Below are 15,000 nucleotides of genomic sequence, written 5' to 3' on the forward strand. Positions count from 1 at the left end.
GCGCATCAAAGGTGCGCAACGCTGGTGCGAACCTGGGAGCGCTCCGATGTGTGCTCCAAGGTGCGGCGTGCACGAAGTCGGACCCCGGTTTGCCCCGGGTGCGCACCTCGCGTGCACCTTGGTGCGCACACCTTGGCTGGGTTGCGCGCCCTGGTGGGCACCATGGTGCGCACCAAGGAGCGCTCCGAAGTGTGCTCCAAGGTGCGGCGTGCACGAAGTCGGAGCCCGGTTTGCCCCGGGTGCGCACCTCGCGTGCACCTTCGCCGCGGTGGGCACCATGGCGTGCACGAAGTCGGAGCCCGGTTTGCCCCGGGTGCGCACCTCGCGTGCACCTTCGCCGGGGTGGGCACCTTGGTGTGCAGACCTTGGCTGGGTTGCGCGCCCTGGTGGGCACCATGGTGCGCACCAAGGAGCGCTCCGAAGTGTGCTCCAAGGTGCGGCCTGCACGAAGTCGGAGCCCGGTTTGCCCCGGGTGTGCACCTCGGGTGGGCACCTTGGTGCGCATGCCTTGCCTGGGCTGCGCACCAGGGCGGGCTCAAGATGGCACCCGCGTTCCTTTTTTTTCACTATCTTTCAAAACGGAAATTTTAAAATCTCATTTTTTTTTGCCTTTTTCTGGAAATTAGTGAAGGCAGCGCATCAAAGGTGCGCACCTCGCTGCCCACCACGGTGCGCAACGCCGGTGGGCACCCGGGAGTGCTTCGAAGTGTGCTCCAAGGTGCTGCGTGCACGTTGTCGGAGCCCGGTTTGCCCCGGGTGCGCACCTCGCGTGCACCTTCGTCGGGGTGGGCACCTTGGCTGGGTTTGCCCCGGCTGCGCTCCGAAGCGGGGTTATTGGAGCGCCGCCTCTTTTTTTGTCGGAGCGTTTGGTGGGGTTTCTCGCATTGGCTCTTCCGAGGCCCGGTTGCCACCCTGGCGCGCACGAAGTCGGAAGTAGGGTTAATTGCCCGGGTGCGCACCTTTGCCAGGGTGGGCACCTTACCTGGGCTGCGCACCAGGGCGGGCTCAAGATGGCACGCGCGTTCCGTTTTTTTCACTATCTTTCAAAACGGAAATTTTAAAATCTCCTTTTTTTTTTGCCTTTTCTGGAAATTAGTGAAGGCAGCGCATCAAAGGTGCGCACCTCGCTGCCCACCTTGGTGTGCTCTGAGGTGCGCACCCGGGAGCGCTACGAAGTGTGCTCCAAGGTGCGGCGTGCACGTTGTCGGAGCCCGGTTTGCCCCGGGTGCGCACCTCGCCTGCACCTTGGCCGGGGTGGGCACCTTGGCTGGGTTTGCCCAGGGTGCGCTCCGAAGCGGGGTTACTGGAGCGCCCCCTCTTTTTTTGTCAGAGCGTTTGGTGGGGTTTCTCGCATTGGCTCTTCCCAGGCCCGGTTGTTGGGTGCGCTCCCACCCTGGCGCGCGCGAAGTTGGAAGTTGGGTTAATTGCCCGGGCGCGCACCTTCGCCAGGGTGGGCACCTTGGTGCGCACACCTTGGCTGGGCTGCGCACCAGGGCGGGCTCAAGATGGCACCAGCATTCCCTTTTTCTCACTATCTTTCAAAACGGAAATTTTAAAATCTCGTTTTTTTTTTGCCTTTTATGGAAATTAGTGAAGGCATCGCATCAAAGGTGCGCACCTCGCTGCCCACCTTGGTGTGCTCCGAGGTGCCCACCACGGTGCGCAACGCCGGTGCGAACCCGGGAGCGCCCCGATGTGTGCTCCAAGGTGCGGCGTGCACGAAGTCGGACCCCGGTTTGCCCCGGGTGCGCACCTCGCGTGCACCTTGGTGCGCACACCTTGGCTGGGTTGCGCGGCCTGGTGGGCACCATGGTGCGCACCAAGGAGCGCTCCGAAGTGTGCTCCAAGGTGCGGCGTGCACGAAGTCGGAGCCCGGTTTGCCCCGGGTACGCACCTCGCGTGCACCTTCGCCGGGGTGGGCACCTCGGCTGGGTTGCGCGCCCTGGTGCGCACCAAGGAGCGCTCCGAAGTGTGCTCCAAGGTGCGGCGTGCACGAAGTCGGAGCCCGGTTTGCCCCGGGTGCGCACCTTCGCCGCGGTGCGCACCATGGCGTGCACGAAGTCGGAGCCCGGTTTGCCCCGGGTGCGCACCTCGCGTGCACCTTCGGCGGGGTTGCGCGCCCTGGTGGGCACCATGGTGCGCACCAAGGAGCGCTCCGAAGTGTGCTCCAAGGTGCGGCGTGCACGAAGTCGGAGCCCGGTTTGCCCCGGGTGCGCACCTCGCGTGCACCTTCGGCGGGGTTGCGCGCCCTGGTGGGCACCATGGTGCGCACCAAGGAGCGCTCCGAAGTGTGCTCCAAGGTGCGGCGTGCACGAAGTCGGAGCCCGGTTTGCCCCGGGTGCGCACCTCGCGTGCACCTTCGCCGCGGTGGGCACCATGGCGTGCACGAAGTCGGAGCCCGGTTTGCCCCGGGTGCGCACCTCGCGTGCACCTTCGCCGGGGTGGGCACCTCGGCTGGGTTGCGCGCCCTGGTGCGCACCAAGGAGCGCTCCGAAGTGTGCTCCAAGGTGCGGCGTGCACGAAGTCGGAGCCCGGTTTGCCCCGGGTGCGCACCTCGCGTGCACCTTCGCCAGGGTGGGCACCTCGGTGCGCACACCTTCTCAATGTTTTCTTGCCTTTTCTGGAAATTGGTGAAGGCAGCGCATCAAAGGTGCGCACCTCGGTGTGCTCCGAGGTGCGAACCCGAGAGCGCTCCGAGGTGCCCACGAAGTCGAAAGTCGGGTTAATTGCATTGTTTTCCCCGGGTGCGCTCCGAGGTGCGCAACATCGGCGCGCACCAAGGAGGGCTCCGAAGTGTGCTCCAAGGTGCGCACGATGGCGTGCACCTCTGGTGCGCACGATTCGGAGCTCGGTTTGACCGGGGTGCGCACACCTTGGCTGGGTTGCGCACCTTTTGTGCGCTCCAAGGTGCGCACGAAGTCGGAGCTCGGTTTGCCCCGGGTGCGCACCTTCGCCAGGGTGCGCACCTTGATGCGCACGCCTTGGCTGGGCTGCGCACCTTGGTGGGCGCCATGGTGCGCACCTTTCGTGCGCTCCAAGGTGCGCACGAAGTCGGAGCTCGGTTTGCCCCGGGTGCGCACCTTGGTGGGCGCCATGGTGCACTCCGAGGTGCCCAAGATTGGTGCGCACCAAGGAGCGCTCCGAAGTGCGCTCCAAGGTGCGCGCGAAGTCGAAAGTTGGGTTAATTGTCCGGTTTGCCTCGGGTGCGCACCTTGCGTGCACCTTCGCCAGGGTGGGCGCCTTGGTGCGCACACCTTGGCTGGGCTGCGCACACCTTGGCACCCGCGTTTCCTTCATTTTAAATTTTTTTTTTTTACAATCTCTCAAGTGGGAAATTCTATAATCTCAACTTTTTTTGCCTTTTCAGGAAACTTTTGAATGGAGCGCATCATTGGTGCGCTCCGAAGTGTGCTCCAAAGCTCTCTCCAGCTGCGTGCACCTGCCCCGGCCGCGCACCCGGCCCCGCCCAGCTTCGCTCACCTGTCCCGGGCGTCTGGTGCGGAACCTTAGAGTAAGAAACATCACCGTGCACCTTGGCCAACGTGCGCGACTCGACCGAGCGCGCACTGGCCGAGGTGCACACCGATTTCACCTGGGTGCGCGCGCAGCACCTCGGGCGCACCGGGGTGCGCGCACAACGCCCGGGTTGCACCGTGGCCTGTGTGCTCGGGGTGCCTCGGGTGCGCGCTCGGTGTCGCCCCCGCGCGCGCGGTAGTGCGGGCAGCGCACCCCGGCCCGGCCCGGCCCCGACGAGAACGCAAACGGGCAAAAGGTTTATTCAAATAGCATTGCGACGCCCGGCGAAAAACTAAAAAAGGGTGCAACACCGGGACTTCCCGGGAGGTCACCCATCCCAGTACTACTCCGGCCCAAGCGCGCTTAACTGCGGAGTTCTGATGGGATCCGGTGCACTAATGCTGGTATGATCGCACCCGTTATGAGCTTGTCGCAGTGTGTACTTAGCAAACCGCGACCCACGTGCGAATCCACCCCGGCCACCCACCCCCGTCGAGGTGCACACCCTCCCTCGCGAAGTGCGCCCCGTTCGCCAAGTGTGAGCCCTGCCCGGGTGCGCGCACCTTGCTAGGGCGTCGGGTGTGCACCCGGCCCGGCCTACGTGCGTGCACCTGGAGGGGGCGTCGTGTGCGTGCAGTGTCCCGTCTGCAACGCGGTGCCCACACACCACCTCGGGCGCAACGACCTGCGCTCACATGTGGGCCGAGTGCACCTTGGTGCATGTTCGGGGCGCCTCGGGTGCACGCTCGATCTTGCCCCGGTGCACCAAGGCGCTCGGTTTGCCCCGGGTGCGCACTTGGTGCAAGGTGGGCACCCAAAATAGGGATCAAGCACCAAAACACAAGTTTCGGGATGCAAAATGGGACCCAAGGACCACAAATGCGTTCCAAGACCCATGATGGGTCCACGAGAACAAAAATGTGTTCCGAGACTTAATAAACAAATATTGGGTTTTAGGAGAAGAAACATGCTCTGATGCCCAAAACGAGAATCGACCCCGAAAAGGCCACAGGCCAAAAGTGGGATGCGAGACAAAAAAAAATGGGACCCGAGGACCAAAATTGGGTTCCCAGGTCGAAGACAGGGCAACCGGACAAGAAACGACCTCTAAGGCTCGAAATGAGTCCCGACGACTAAAACTTGACAAGAAGCACCCATCAGGCACCCAACTCGACACCCATGGGATGCCGACCCACCCGGGCTTCCACCTAGCACACCTTGGCACCCACCCACCCTCGCACCCAACCTCGCACCCAACTTAGCACCTTTGAACCCACATTGGCACTCACCCTGACCCTGGCACCTTGGAACCCACATTGGCACTCACCTTGACCCTGGCACCCACCTTTGCACTCACCTTGGGACCCACCCTGGCTCCCACCTCGGCACCCACCCAGACACCCACCTTGGTTCCTTGGCACCCACCTTGGATCCTTGGCACCCACCCCGACACCCACCTTGGCACGCAACTTGGCTACTTGCCACCCACCTTGGCTCCTTGACGCCCACCCCGACAACCACCCCGTGACCTACCCTGGCTAGGGTTGGTGCACACCCACCCTGGTGCCCACCTTGGCACCCACCCTATGACCCACCTTGGCACGCACCTTAGTACCCACCCCGTTACCCACCCTAGGACCCACCCCGTGACCCACCTTGGCCAGGGTGGGTGCACCCACCCTGGTGCCCACCTTGGCACCCACCCATCCTAGCACCCAGCCTGTGACCGGGCTTGGAACCCAACCTTGCACCCGCACCCGTCTTGGCCAGTGTGGGTGCGCACCCATCCTGGCACCCACGTTGTGACACACCCTTTAACCCACGCACCCTAGCACCCACGTTGGCACCCACCTTGGAACCCAACCTAGCAACTTGGCACCCACCCCGTGACCCACCTTGGCATCCACCATAGCAGTCGCCGACTTGGCACCCACCTCGGCACCCACCTTGACACTTGTGGACCCACCTTGCCACTCACCCTAGCATCGACCCATCCTAGCACCCACCCTGGCACCTTTGCACCCTAGCACTCACCCATCCTAGCACCTAACCTGTGACCCACCTTGACACTCACCCTCGCACCCACCTTGGAACCCAACCTAGCACCCACCCACCCTGACACCAACCCTAGCACCTACCCACCCTTGCACCCACCCTGTGACCCATCTTGGCACCCACCCATCCTACCACTCAACCTATCACCCACCTTCTCACCCACCTTGGCATCCACCTTAGCACCCACCCACACTGGCACCTTGGCACCCACCTCGGGCAAGGTGGGTGCACACCCACCCTGGCACCCAATTTAGAACCCACCGAGCATGTTACCCACCTTGGCACCCACATTGCAGCCCACCCTAGTACCCACCCTATGACCCACATTGGCATCCACACCCTAGCACCCAGGCACCTCGACACCCGCCTTGACACCCACCCTAGCACTGAACCTGTGACCCACCTTGGAACTCACCCTAGAACCCACCCACCCTGTGAACCACCTTGGCATCCACCTTAGCACCCACCCACCTTGGCACCCACTCTAGCACTCACCCATCCTAACACCCAACTTGTTACCCACCTTGGCACCCGCCCTCGCGTCCACCTTGAAACCCACCCTAGCACCCACCCACGCAGGAGCCCACCTTGGCACCCAACCTAACACCCACGCATCCTGGCACCCAACTTGTGACCCACCTTGGAACCCACCCTAGTACCCACCTTTGAACCCACTATATCACCAACCCACCTTGGCACCCACCCTATGACCCTCTTTGGAATCCACCCTAGCACGCACCCACCCTGGCACCCACCATGGAGCGCACCCTAGCACCCACCCACCTCGGCACGCACCTCAACACCCACCTTGGTGTGCGCACTGCGCCAACCTCTCAAAGACCCTATGTGGTGCGCTCCAAAGTGTACACCTTTGGTGCGCTCCAAGGTGCGCACCTTTGGTGCACACCGAGGTGCACACCAAAGTGTGCACCGAGGTGAGCACCAAAGTGCACTCCAGGGTGCACACCAAGGCGTGCACCTTTGGTGCGGTCAATGCAAACGAATTCGGAAGTTGGGGTCGATGTCCTAATCGCTGCTGCAGACTACACGTATGAGAATCGGACAAATAGCTTTATATAGGGGAGGTGTTGCGTTTGATGGGTCGACTCCCCTGGTTGTGTGCACTGCACCAACTTCAAAGACCCTGTCTTGTTTAAGAAGTCAAAAGTTGGGGTGGATGTCCTAATCATTGCTGCAGTCTACGCATGTATGAGAATCAGACAAATAGCTTATATAGGGGAGGTGTTGCATTCGGTGGGTTGACTCCCCTGGTTGTGCGCACTGCGCCAACCTCAAAGACCCCGCATAGCAGAAGAAGTCGGAAGTCGGATTTTGGTGAGCACCAAGGCGTGCACCTTTGGTGCGGTCAACGCAGACGAATTCAGAAGTTGGGGTGGATGTCCTAATCGTTGTTGCAGGCTACACATGTATGAGAATCAGACAAATAGCTTATATAGGGGAGGTGTTGGGTTTGATGGGTCAACTCCCTTGGTTGTGCGCATTACGCCAACCTCAAAGACCTTGTTTTCGTTAAGAAGTCAAAAGTTGGGGTCAATGTCCTAATGGCTCCTGCAGGCTACACATGTATGAGAATCGGACAAATAGCTTATATAGGGGAGGTGTTGGGTTTGATGGGTCGACTCCCCTGGTTGTGCGCATTACGTCAACCTCAAAGACCTTGTTTTCGTTAAGAAGTCAAAAGTTGGGGTCGATGTCCTAATTGCTCCTGTAGACTACACATGTATGAGAATCAGACAAATAGCTTATATAGGGGAGGTGTTGGGTTTGATGGGTTGACTCCCCTAGTTGTTCGCATTACACCAACCTCAAAGACCTTGTTTTCGTTTAGAAGCCGAAAGTTGGGGTCGATGTCCTAATTGCTCCTGCAGGCTACGCATGTATGAGAATCAGACAAATAGCTTATATAGGGGAGGTGTTGGGTTTGATGGGTCGACTCCCCTGGTTGTGCGCATTGCGCCAACCTCAAAGACCCTGCATTGCGGATGAAGTCGAAAGTCAGAGTTTGGTGTGCTACAAGGTGTGGTCGAAGGTGCTCACCTAGGTGTGCACCTTTGGAGCACAGGAAAAGTGCCCTCCAAAAGTGCGCACCTTTGGAGTGCACAAAAGTGCCCTCCAAAAGTGCGCACCTTTGGAGCGCAGAAAAGTGCCCTCCAAAAAGTGCCCTCCAAAAGTGCGCACCTTTGGAGCGCAGAAAAGTGCCCTCCAAAAGTGCGCACCTTTGGAGCGCAGAAAAGTGCCCTCCAAAAAGTGCCCTCCAAAAGTGCGCACCTTTGGAGCGCAGAAAAGTGCCCTCCAAAAGTGCGCACCTTTGGAGCGCAGAAAAGTGCCCTCCAAAAAGTGCCCTCCAAAAGTGCGCACCTTTGGAGCGCAGAAAAGTGCCCTCCAAAAAGTGCCCTCCAAAAGTGCGCACCTTTGGAGCGCAGAAAAGTGCCCTCCAAAAAGTGCCCTCCAAAAGTGCGCACCTTTGGAGCGCAGAAAAGTGCCCTCCAAAAAGTGCCCTCCAAAAGTGCGCACCTTTGGAGCGCAGAAAAGTGCCCTCCAAAAAGTGCCCTCCAAAAGTGCGCACCTTTGGAGCGCAGAAAAGTGCCCTCCAAAAGTGCGCACCTTTGGAGCGCACAAAAGTGCCCTCCAAAAGTGCGCACTTTTGGTGCGCACCAAGGCGCTGGTTCGGTCGTTGCAGGCGAGTTCGGAAGTTGGGGTCGATGTCCTGAGCGGAGGTGCAAACTACACAGGTGTCGGAATCGGACAAATAGCTTATATAGGGGAGGTGTATGCTTCGATGGGTCGACTCCCCAGGTTGAGCGCACCGCGCCAACCTCAAAGACCCTACGGTATGGATGAAGTCGGAAGTTGGGTCCGATGACCAATTCGATTAGTAGGTATGCTCATGAGGTCGGAATTTGGGTCCGATGACCTGCCATGTGCAGGAAGGCGAATGTTGACACTGTGCGTTGCAAGGTGCACACCAAGGCGCTGGTGCGGTCTTTTTAGTCGAGTTCGGAAGTTGGGGTCGATGTCCTGATCGGAGGTGCAAGCTACACAGGTGTGGGAATCGGACAAATAGCTTATATAGGGGAGGTGTATGCTTCGTTGGGTCGACTCCCCGGGTTGAGCGCACCGCGCCAACCTCAAAGACCCTACGGTATGGATGAAGTCGGAAGTTGGGTCCGATGACCGATTCGATATGTAGGCATACTCGCGAGGTCGGAATTTGGGTCCGATGACCTGCCACGTGCAGGAAGGCGAATGTTGGCACTGTGCGTTGCAAGGTGCGCACCAAGGCGCTGGTTCGGTCGTTGGAGGCGAGTTCGGAAGTTGGGGTCGATGTCTTGATCGGAGGTGCAAACTACACAGGTGTGGGAATCGGACAAATAGCTTATATAGGGGAGGTGTATGCTTCGTTGGGTCGACTCCCCGGGTTGAGCGCACCGCGCCAACCTCAAAGACCCTACGGTATGGATGAAGTCGGAAGTTGGGTCCGATGACCGATTCGATATGTAGGCATACTCGCGAGGTCGGAATTTGGGTCCGATGACCTGCCATGTGCAGGAAGGCGAATGTTGGGACTGTGCGTCGCAAGGTGCGCACCAAGGCGCTGGTGCCGTCGTTGCAGTCGAGTTCGGAAGTTGGGGTCGATGTCCTGGTCAGAGGTGCAAACTACACAGGTGTGGGAATCGGACAAATAGCTTATATAGGGGAGGTGTATGCTTCGATGGGTCGACTCCCTGGGTTGAGCGCACCGCGCCAACCTCAAAGACCCTACAGTATGGATGAAGTCAGAAGTTGGGTCCGATGACCGATTCGATACGTAGGCATATTGGCGAGGTCTGAATTTGTGTCCGATGACCTGCCATGCGCAGGAAGGCGGAATTTGGGTCCGATGACCGAGTTGATGGCGTGCCATGCGCAGAAAGGCGGAATTTGGGTCCGATGACCGAGTTGATGTTGATGGCCCGCCATGCACAGGAAGGCGGAATTTGGGTCCGATGACCGATTTGAAGGCGTGCCATACGCAAAAAGGCGGAGTTTGGGTCCGATGACCGAGTTGATATTGATGGCCCGCCATGCGCAGGAAGGCGGAATTTGGGTCCGATGACCTGACATACGCATGGAGTCCGACTCGGGGGCCGATGTTCGATTCGATGACTTGCATTGTGGGTAAAGTCGGAAGTTGTGGTCTTTGACCCGATTCGATGACCAGACTTCGGCTGCTTGAGAATCGGACAAATAACTTATATAGGGGAGGTAGTGTTCTCGAGCATCCTCCCCCCGTGCCCGTTTATGTCGATTGATGCTGGTGCTCGACTGGTTGGAGCGCTCGGATGCAAAAATCTTGCACCAGGATTTATCGATTGTGATGGACACGGCAAGTCTCCTGATTGCTATGCAGGAGCTCATCGTGAATCTCTATGCGGCCTTGGTATGGACTCGACCTGCGGAATGGTTCGGCAATGGTAGTCGCTCCAACACGTCCTTGCAATGGCCACAGAGGTGATTCGACTAGAGCTCCAGTCTAGCTTTTGGGTTGCTTGGCGGACTGGTATAGCCGCGATCGAGTTCCGGCCATGAACGTTTTAGATAGCTCTTGGGCTTTCTGGGACGGAAGTCGGAAGTTTGGGCTGTTGTCCGATTTGATGACCATTCTTCGGATGTGTGAGAATCGGACAAATAACTTATATAGGGGACTGTGTTGTCTCACGCAGCCCCCTCCGTGCCCCTCTATCTCGACCGATGTTGGTGCTTGAAAGGGTTGGGATCGCTTGGATTTATAAACGTGCACCACCATTTGTCGAGTGTGAGGGACGCGGCAGGTCTCCTAAATGCTATGCGAGCGCTCTCTGAGAATCTCTATCCGGCCTCGACACAGACTAGTCTTGCTGAATGGTTTGGCACTGGTAGTCGATCCAACACGTCGTTGTTGTGGCCGCCTAGGCGATTCGATTCGAGCCCCCGTCTAGCTTTTGGGTTGCTTGGCGGATTTTGCCCTATCCGCAAGTGAGCTCGGTCCCTAAACGTTCGAGAAACCCGATTGCTATGCGCCGACTCTCTTTCTTGCGAGCCTCCATCTAGCTTTTGGGTCTCTACGGAACGGAAGTCGGAATCTGGGACCGTTGTTTGATTCGACGAGGCAGACTACGGTTGTGCGAGAATCGGACAAATAACTTATATAGGGGAGGTGTTGACTGGAGCATTCTCCCCCGTGCCCCTCTAACTCGACCAATGCTGGCGCTCGAACGGTGGTAGCGCTCGGATTTTCATTGAGCGCCAGCATTGGTCGATTTAGAGGGGCATGCGAGATTCCCGAATGCTATGCGAGGGCTCTAACGGAAATGTCTATTGGTTTCGGTATGGATGCAATTGCGAGTGGTTCGGCAAAGGTAGTCGTTCCGATGCGTCCATGTCGTGGCCAAATCGATAATTCGATTTGAGCCCTCGTATAGCATTTGGGTCTCTCGATGTGATTCCGCATTCCAGTCCCTTTGGGCACTGCTTGAGCCGCATCCCAGGGGGTTCCCTTCCCAATAATCTGCCTCGCAACCCGATTGCTATGCGGTGAGGCTCCTCGGCCGCCTCGGAACTATCTGTGTATCAGACGCATCGCGGGATAAGGGGTTGGCAACGGTAGTCGCCCCAAGCGCGTCCGATGCTTGGACCATTCCGAGGCGGCCCTGAAGCCTCTTCCGTCTAGCCGTTGGGTCCTTCTCGCCGCATCCCTCGCCTCGCACCCCGATTGCTATGCGGTGAGGCTCCTCGGCCGCCTCGGAACTATCTGTGTATCGGATGCGTCGCGGGATAAGGGGTTGTCACTGGTAGTCGCCCCAAGCGCGTCCGATGCTTGGACCATTCCGAGGCGGCCCTGAAGCCTCTTCCGTCTAGCCGTTGGGTCCTTCTCGCCGCATCCCTCGCCTCGCACCCCGATTGCTATGCGGTGAGGCTCCTCGGCCGCCTCGGAACTATCTGTGTATCGGACGCGTCGCGGGATAAGGGGTTGTCATTGGTAGTCGCCCCAAGCGCGTCCGATGCTTGGACCATTCCGAGGCGGCCCTGAAGCCTCTTCCGTCTAGCCGTTGGGTCCTTCTCGCCGCATCCCTCGCCTCGCACCCCGATTGCTATGCGGTGAGGCTCCTCGGCCGCCTTGGAACTATCTGTGTATCGGACGCGTCGCGGGATAAGGGGTTGTCACTGGTAGTCGCCCCAAGCGCGTCCGATGCTTAGACCATTCCGAGGCGGACCCGAAGCCTCTTCCGTCTAGCCGTTGGGTCCTTCTCGCCGCATCCTTCGCCTCGCACCCCGATTGCTATGCGGTGAGGCTCCTCGGCCGCCTCGGAACTATCTGTGTATCGGACGCGTCGCGGGATAAGGGGTTGTCACTGGTAGTCGCCCCAAGCGCGTCCGATGCTTGGACCATTCCGAGGCGGACCCGAAGCCTCTTCCGTCTAGCCGTTGGGTCCTTCTCGCCGCATCCCTCGCCTCGCACCCCGATTGCTATGCGGTGAGGCTCCTCGGCCGCCTTGGAACTATCTGTGTATCGGACGCGTCGCGGGATAAGGGGTTGTCACTGGTAGTCGCCCCAAGCGCGTCCGATGCTTGGACCATTCCGAGGCGGACCCGAAGCCTCTTCCGTCTAGCCGTTGGGTCCTTCTCGCCGCATCCCTCGCCTCGCACCCCGATTGCTCTGCGGTGAGGCTCCTCGGCCGCCTTGGAACTATCTGTGTATCGGACGCGTCGCGGGATAAGGGGTTGTCACTGGTAGTCGCCCCAAGCGCGTCCGATGCTTGGACCATTCCGAGGCGGACCCGAAGCCTCTTCCGTCTAGCCGTTGGGTCCTTCTCGCCGCATCCCTCGCCTCGCACCCCGATTGCTATGCGGTGAGGCTCCTCGGCCGCCTTGGAACTATCTGTGTATCGGACGCGTCGCGGGATAAGGGGTTGTCACTGGTAGTCGCCCCAAGCGCGTCCGATGCTTGGACCATTCCGAGGCGGCCCCGAAGCCTCTTCCGTGTAGCCGTTGGGTCCTTCTCGCCGCATCCCTCGCCTCGCACCCCGATTGCTATGCGGTGAGGCTCCTCGGCCGCCTTGGAACTATCTGTGTATCGGACGCGTCGCGGGATAAGGGGTTGTCACTGGTAGTCGCCCCAAGCGCGTCCGATGCTTGGACCATTCCGAGGCGGCCCCGAAGCCTCTTCCGTGTAGCCGTTGGGTCCTTCTCGCCGCATCCCTCGCCTCGCACCCCGATTGCTATGCGGTGAGGCTCCTCGGCCGCCTTGGAACTATCTGTGTATCGGACGCGTCGCGGGATAAGGGGTTGTCACTGGTAGTCGCCCCAAGCGCGTCCGATGCTTGGACCATTCCGAGGCGGACCTGAAGCCTCTTCCCTCTAGCCGTTGGGGCTTTCTCGCCGCATCCCTCGCCTCGCACCCTGATTGCTATGCTGTGAGGCTCCTCGGCCGCCTTGGAACTATCTGTGTATCGGACGCATCGCGGGATAAGGGGTTGGCAGTGGTAGTCGCCCCAAGCGCATCCGATGCTTGGACCATTCCGAGGCGGCCCTGCAGCCTCTTCCGTCTAGCCGTTGGGGCCATCTCGCCGCATCCCCCACCTCGCACCACGATTGCTATGCGGTGAGGCTCCTTGGCCGCCTCGGAACTATCTGTGTATCGGACGCATCGCGGGATAAGGGGTTGTCACTGGTAGTCGCCCCAAGCGCGTCCGATGCTTGGACTATTCCGAGGCGGCCCTGCAGCCTCTTCCGTCTAGCCGTTGGGGCCATCTCGCTGCATCCCCCACCTCCTCGGCCGCCTCGGAACTATCTGTGTATCGGACGCATCGCGGGATAAGGGGTTGGCAGTGGTAGTCGCCCCAAGCGCGTCCGATGCTTGGACTATTCCGAGGCAGCCCTGCAGCCTCTTCCGTCTAGCCTTTGGGGCCATCTCGCCGCATCCCTCGCCTCGCACCCCGATTGCTATGCGGTGAGGCTCCTCGGCCGCCTGGGAACTATCTTCGTATCGGACGCATCGCGGGATAAGGGGTTGTCACTGGTAGTCGCCCCAAGCGCGTCCGATGCTTGGACTATTCCGAGGCGGCCCTGTGGCCTCTTCCGTCTAGCCGTTGGGGCCATCTCGCCGCATCCCCCACCTCGCACCCCGATTGCTATGCGGTGAGGCTCTTCGGCCGCCTTGGAACTATCTTCGTATCGGACGCATTGCGGGATAAGGGGTTGTCACTGGTAGTGGCCCCAAGCGCGTCCGATGCTTGGACTATTCCGAGGCGGCCCTGCAGCCTCTTCCGTCTAGCCGTTGGGGCCATCTCGCCGCATCCCCCACCTCGCACCCCGATTGCTATGCGGTGAGGCTCCTCGGCCGCCTTGGAACTATCTTCGTATCGGACGCATCGCGGGATAAGGGGTTGTCACTGGTAGTCGCCCCAAGCGCGTCCGATGCTTGGACTATTCCGACGCGGCCCTGTGGCCTCTTCCGTCTAGCCGTTGGGGCCATCTCGCCGCATCCCCCACCTCGCACCCCGATTGCTATGCGGTGAGGCTCCTCGGCCGCCTTGGAACCATCTTCGTATCGGACGCATCGCGGGATAGGGGGCTGTCACTGGTAGTCGCCCCAAGCGTGTCCGATGCTTGGACCATTCCTAGGCGGCCCTGAAGCCTCTTCCGTCTAGCCGTTGGGGCCTTCCCGCCCCATCCCTCGCCTCGCACCCCCGATTGCTATGCGGTGAGGCTCCTCGGCCGCCTTGGAACCATCTGTGTATCGGACGCATCGCGGGATAAGGGGTTGGCACTGGCAGTCGCCCCAAGCGCGTCCGATGCTTGGACCATTCCGAGGTGGCCCTGAAGCCTCTTCCGTCTAGCCGTTGGGGCCTTCCCGCCCCATCCCTCGCCTCGCACCCCGATTGATATGCGGTGAGGCTCCTCGGCCGCCTTGGAACTATCTGTGTATCGGACGCATCGCGGGATAAGGGGTTGGCACTGGTAGTCGTCCCAATCGCATCCGATGCTTGGACCATTCCGAGGCGGCCCTGCAGCCTCTTCCGTTTAGCCGTCGGGGCCTTCCCGCCGCATCCCTCGCCTCGCATCCCGATTCCTATGCGGTGAGTCTTCTCGGCCGCCGCGGAACTATACCTGTTATTGCTACTGCATCCTTCGGCTGGTAACCTCCTCTGCCGCCTTGGAACGTTCTCTTTGTCGGACGCGTCGCGGGATAAGGGGTTGGCACTGGTAGTCGCCCCAAGCGCGCCCGATGCATAGACCGCTCCGAGTCGACCTTGCTTTCAGCCTCTCACATGCATAGACCTCTCTGAGTCGACCCTGCAGCCTCTCACGTTTAGCCTTTGGAATCTCGCCTCACAACATGATTGCTATCCTTGATGCATCCCTTGCCTCGAGCCCTGATTGCTTTCT

The 15,000-nt window shown here is 60.0% G+C and overlaps 1 non-coding gene across 1 annotated transcript; it reads right to left on the reverse strand.

Moving 5' to 3' along the window:
- Positions 1-3,815: 3,815 nt before the first annotated feature.
- Positions 3,816-3,934, reverse strand: LOC131866303 (5S ribosomal RNA). The gene has a single exon (XR_009364923.1). It is a non-coding gene; the product is annotated as a 5S ribosomal RNA (ribosomal RNA).
- Between the last annotated feature and the right edge of the window lie 11,066 nt (positions 3,935-15,000).

This window comes from Cryptomeria japonica, unplaced genomic scaffold (genome assembly GCF_030272615.1).
Source record: "Cryptomeria japonica unplaced genomic scaffold, Sugi_1.0 HiC_scaffold_140, whole genome shotgun sequence".
Classification (NCBI taxonomy): domain Eukaryota; kingdom Viridiplantae; phylum Streptophyta; class Pinopsida; order Cupressales; family Cupressaceae; genus Cryptomeria; species Cryptomeria japonica.